This window comes from Calypte anna, chromosome 24, assembly GCF_003957555.1.
Source record: "Calypte anna isolate BGI_N300 chromosome 24, bCalAnn1_v1.p, whole genome shotgun sequence".
NCBI lineage: Eukaryota > Metazoa > Chordata > Aves > Apodiformes > Trochilidae > Calypte > Calypte anna.
Window position 1 is genome coordinate 4,297,098 of NC_044269.1, and position 6,000 is coordinate 4,303,097.

Here is a 6,000-nt window from a genome sequence, read left to right on the forward strand (position 1 = left end):
TGCTCTGCTGCCAGCAAATCCCAGCTATTATCAGGAATATTACTACAGATGAGTTAGGGCTTGATCTAAAGCTCTAGGAAAGGGTTTATGCTGTGGTGTGGAGGGATTTTGCTGTTCCAGAAGGGAATCAGGCTTCTAGTAATTTTTCATTAATTAACAACTATTCAGGATTATTTTTGAGCTTTCCCTGCTGCCCCTCCTTTTCTTTACAATTACATAAAGCAAGCTGCTGATTGGTGTTTAAAAACAGCTTTACTGTCTCAAAACAATGCCTAGCATGGTCTGTCTCTGACTTGTTTACTACCCCATTCTCTGTCCTGAGCAATTAAAAGGTTGAAGAGTTCAGCAGCCTGGGTGTAATTAAATGAACAGGCCCCAGTGGCAGAGCACTGGGAGGTTAACTGGGAGGTGCTCAACTTCCACAGCTGATACAAACTCTCTTCCAGAGATGCTGATGTCCTGATTAGATGTCCATTAATTGAAAAACCATGCTTCTGGAGGCAGAGGCTGGATGCAGCTGCAGGGAGGATGGGAAAGAAAGAGGAAGGGGGAGGAGAGCAGGCAGAGTGGTTCTTGGGGTGTGCAGATGGGGTTCTGTCCCTTTTCTCTGGGGTAAAGTTATGGGAAGAGACTCAAGAGTGTCGGCCTTGTTCCTGCCATGGACTTAGGAGAGGGACAGAGGATTTGAAGCCACAGCAGGCAATACAGATGAGGATCCCTCACAGGGAAACTAAGGGTCTGAGACAAAAACCCTGAACCCTGGGAACTGGTGGGGACCACCCAGTAGTCCAGATCCAGACTGCCCTTGCTTGGAAAGGCCATGAGAGCTGGAAGGAACATGTGGGAAAGTCTGCTGTGTCTGAAGGAGAGAGTTCAGGCTCATAGTGTAGATTTGGGAGCTACAGGGAAACATTTGGAAAAGCTCTTTTGGGGCCAACACCATCTTACAGCTCCTCACCTGCTTTTGTGAAGAGGCAGCATTGGCTGTGGGTGCCTTCTGCAGAAGATTCCTGATGCTGTGGGCCAAAATACATCACAATGGGATAGGAGAGAAGAATTTAGTGGGTTTTGTGGGTCAGTCCTTCTCTTGCACTGAAGATTTGGGCAGGCTTCTATTTTGGTCCAGCTTCTGCTGGGGGCAGAACAGAATTTGTACCTGAAAAGTTGATACCTTTTTGTGTTTAACTGGGCTAAATGGCAGGGCAGGCCTGGTCCTCTTTATTTTCTCCTGCCTTTTTTCTGTCCCACAGATCTCTGCTCTTTCCTTTAACCATCTGGATTCAACTATGAAACAACAAACTTTCTGTAACACATTCCTCACCTCTCTCACTGCCTCCTGGGGTTTGTTCTGCTCACAGAGGGAAAAACACACGGAGGGGGAGGTCAGAGAGAGACTAAGACAGGGCAGGACCAAGGCATCAGGAGATGAAAAACTTTTTCCCTTTCCTGGGTAAAGTCTGGGAGCTGTGGTCCACTTGCCCTCCAGCAGTCCCCAGTCACATTTTTCCAGGAAAACAACCAAATACCCTGCTGTGAACATCTGAAATGACCTCAGGGACATCTACTGACCCATCCCAATCAGAGGTTGGCTTGTGCCTGTGGATTTAGATCCCTTCTGGCTGATTTTTTATGCTAATGTGATCACAGCTGGGCAGGAAACGCAAAGCTGGGTCCTCTGTGGAAGAACAGCTGCCCAGAGAACTTCTGCTTTCCTCCTGCTGGGGTGTGCAGGGAGAGGCTCTTGCACTGAGATTTCCTGCCCTGCAAGATCACAGCTTAAAATGAGGAGTGAGGAGGCCTTGCCCCATCCTGCTGCCAGCTCCCTTTGGCACATTTGTGCTCCTGAGAACATTACCAAATGGGAAATGCTGAGGAGAGGGATGCCACCATGCCTGGGCTTACAAGCTCTGAGCTCTCCTTAAAAAAAAACTGAGTATTTTTCATGGAAAAAAGGAAAAGTGGAGAGGGAAATGTCATTGCTCCTCAGCACCCAGTTGCATCATGATTAAGGACCTAGTTTGGAGTTTGCATCATCCAAATGGACACTGATCCCAGTGTCTTGCATCCTGGGAGAGCCCAGTCCTGGTCCCCTGCCATGCTGGGAGAGTGTCCTCAGCTTGGCTTGGAGTGATGGTTGGTGTACAGGAAAGAAAGGAATAAAAAATGGAATCTCACTAGCTGGATCCCCACTGGGTATTCTGAGGAATCCACTTAGTGAGATGATTTCCACTACATTCCTGCTGGTGCTGACATGGAAGAGGTTAATTTTAATTAGCAGAGTTTATGCTGGCATGATCCCAGTGGAAATTACATGGGGGAAAAAACCAGGTGGTCAGTTCTTGCTTCATATATCTGATTGGGAGGATGACCAAAGTCTAGATAAAGCAACATCAGTGTTGGGTTAAGTAATATCCTTTAAAACAAAAAGGATGTGAATCTCCTGTGCAAGACAAGCCTAGTAAAAGAGATATTATAAATCTAAGTGAAGCCCTCAAATTCTAAAGGGATATAAATCTAATTAAAGTGATATAAATCTAACTGAAGAAATACACTGTAAATCCAGCCAAAGTGACATCCATCTAAGGAAAGCAATGCAAATGCACTAGAAGCACCATAAATAAAATCAAAGCAATATATAAGATGCAACGGAAGCAATCTGAAACCTAAATCAAACATCATAAATACAACAGAATGATACAAAACTAATTAAAGTGATTTATAAAATGGACATTTTGAGAAAAATCACGGCCCACAGAAGATGAGAGGAACTGAAGAGAGGAACCAGGATAGGTTTATGAGCAATGAAAACACCTGCAGCTACAAAATAAAACCCAAGGTTAATGAGGTGCTGTGCTTCAGGCAATTTCCAGGTGCAGAAGGGGCCAGGAAAGCTCCTGCCCTTGGAGCCCAACATCCCATCACTTCTGACCCACTTGTGTGAGTGGCAAGAAAGCAACATGGGGACATTTGCAAGGGGTAAACCTAATGTAGTGAAGATAAAGACAGCACTGCTTAGGGGAACCTTGGAGTTCTTCCATTCCAGGCTCCTGGGAGCTCTGGAGGATGCTCAGGGATGCAGGATGAGCATCATCCCCTGCAGGGCTGAACAGACTCATCCCCTCCATGGGAGGGGAGGGCTGAACCTGTGCTGAGGGTCAACTCTCAAAGCACTGAAGAGAGAGGGGAATCAATTTAATCCTGAAGGAAAAGCTGAGGCCCATGGTAGCCATGCAGGGGTGGGGATGCTGGGTGCAGAATATGCTGGGGGGATTGGGTTGTGGCTCCCCTGCAGGCAGGGAGACAGGAGCAGAGGCAGCCAGCACAGTCCTGCCTGAAACTTCCTCCCCAGGGAGGCTCATTTCCATTTCAAACTCTCCTGCATATGGGGAAGCAATAAAAAGAAAACGAAGTACTGGGGGATTTTTTTTTTCCACTTCAGTTATGAGCCATAAAACCCCTTGCTCCCCCTTTGCCTCCCATATTTAAAGGCAGAACTGTCCCAAATTGTCTGTGTTTGCAGAGGGAGGCAGTGGTTAATATTTCTCTCTTAAGCTGGAAAAATCTCGTTGCTAGTTTCCATTTTCACATAAAATAAATGCCCAAGGACCTTTCGGTTTTCACTTAAGTGATTTAATAAGTGACCTGCTACAGCCACAATACAAATAATTAATAAGGCTGTTGCTTTTCCTTGGAAAAAAATCAATTTCAGAAAATAGCCAGATCTTCTCAAAACTCTGTTTTCCTTTAGCTAAAAGAAAGCTCTTTCTGAATAATAAAATCTTTGGCTTTACAACTGAGCTTTCCTCTTCCAAACTTAATTCCAAAGCAAAGCACCACATGTTTTATACTTCGGATTTCAATATTTTTCTTAGGCTTGAAAGTTATTTTGCATTTGAGCCTCTGCAGTGGTTTGCTTGGGAAGGCAGCTGAAGGTGAATATTTCCTTTCCTTCCTTCCTTCCTTCCTTCCTTCCTTCCTTCCTTCCTTCCTTCCTTCCTTCCTTCCTTCCTTCCTTCCTTCCTTCCTTCCTTCCTTCCTTCCTTCCTTCCTTCCTTCCTTCCCAGGGAAGGCTGCAGGGTTCTGTGCAGAGGGCTTGCCAGTGCCCAGGGGGGATGTCACCTCCTCCCAGCTCCCTGAAGTCACCCCATGCTGTGGGGTTTGGTGGGGGAGAAGGAGGGGCAGAACTGGTTCAGGTCCTGGTGTTGGCTTCACCAATTGATTACAGCTCTTGACTAACACCTGTAAATCTTTGCTGGGTGCTGCTAACATGCCATCAAACTAAAGGTGACAGAAATACCCCCTCATTCCAGTTCCTGCAGTCCCTCCTGCATCCCCCAAACCCTGCTGTTGCTTTGGCTCCTGGGTGCTCTTATCCCAATGCCTGGCTCCTGGAAAGAATCCACCCTCCTTCTTCTCTATCTTCCTAGCTCGAGGTCCTGGTGTCCCCATAGGCAGTGAGATGGAGAGAGGCCAAGGGACAATCTGTTCCTCATTGAGGTCATCCTGCAGCTTGCTGCTGATGTGGCGTGTGAGGGACGGAGCAAAAAAATAAATGAAATTTAAAAATCTCTTCCATGCCTGGCCTCAGTTCCAGCTCTGCTGGGGGACTAATAAAGTGTGAGAAGCACAAAGCCAGCAAAGGAAACCTAACTCCTCCAGGTAACCATTTACACCCCCACTCCCTCCTGCTTCCAGACCAGTGGCTAAAAACCACAGCAACTCACTAGTTGGGCACAGTACCAGGACTTGGGAGGAATATTTTCCATCTTCCTTGGAGGTCTTTCCTTTTCTGCTTTTGTCTCTCCCCCCATTATTTTGGAGAAGGAGCTTTCCCCCACCCCTGCTCCCAGAAGCCCCCCCATGCTGGGCTCTCTCCTGCCCCCAGCCCAGCATAGCTGCTGTGTCATTTTAATGACCCAGCTTTCCCTGCAGCTGCTGAGATTTTACAGTTTCTTGGATTCTGGTGAAAAATCACAGCTGTCAGAGTTTCCTGTTGCTTTGCCCTCCCCCCTCACCCCCCATGAAGGAGGTGGGGAAAGCAGGAATGCAAAAACTGAAAAGCCTTCAGAGCTGGAAAGTTTTTTTTTTTCCTTCCCTTCAGTGCCTCAAAGGGGAGATGGTTCTGTTTTCCTTGGCAGAAGGAAGAACTCAACAGCCCCTTTTGAGGAGCTACCTGTCCCCAAATCTGAGAGCTCCCAACCCTTCCTCATGAAAGAACTGGGCTCTGAATTGCAAATACTCCAAAATCCAAAGATGCTTGGCTCAGGCTGTTGCTCTGGAGTTCAGGATGTGTCTTTTGGTCATGTTGTGGAGGAAAACCAGAGCCCAGCCTCTTGGACAGTGATTCATGGAAGCAGAGAAGCGTGAAAGAAAACAGAAAGGGGACACGAGGGCTGAGCTCAGCTACCACTGGGAAGACTGGGAAGTGCCTTTTGTTTGCCCAAATCACTGTGGCACGAAGCTCAGAGCTTGGCTAAGGACAAAACAAGATGGTGCCACTTGCAGCTGGCTGGGCAGCCCATGAGTCACCCTGAGTGCCAGGTCTGAGAGCAGACAGGGAAGTCTGCAGCCTGGAATTCACTGAGCAGCTCTTAGAGCTACAGGAGGAATCACATCATGTTCCCTTCACAGCTCTTGGGGCAGGACTGGGAGAGAAGAATCCCTGACTGGGATGGAGCCACAAAAGGGTCAGGGCATTCTTGAGTGTATTGGTGAGAAAAGAGATGGGTTCTGCTTGAGATAAGATAACCACAGCAGGAGGGAGGCTGAGCCTGGTGCTTGGGCTCTGCATGTTCAGAGCAGAGGCAGGAGAGCAGAAGCTCCCAAAGCACATGCTAGACCCTGCAAGGATACTCAGAAACTGCTTTTGCAACAGGGGGCTGAATTAATGGGGGAAAGCTGCACCTCCAGTGATGCCACACAGGTTTGGGGCACCAGGCAGCCAAGTCTGGGGGCTGTGGAAAAGTAATCTCAGTGCCACTGCTCCTATCTGCCCCAGGA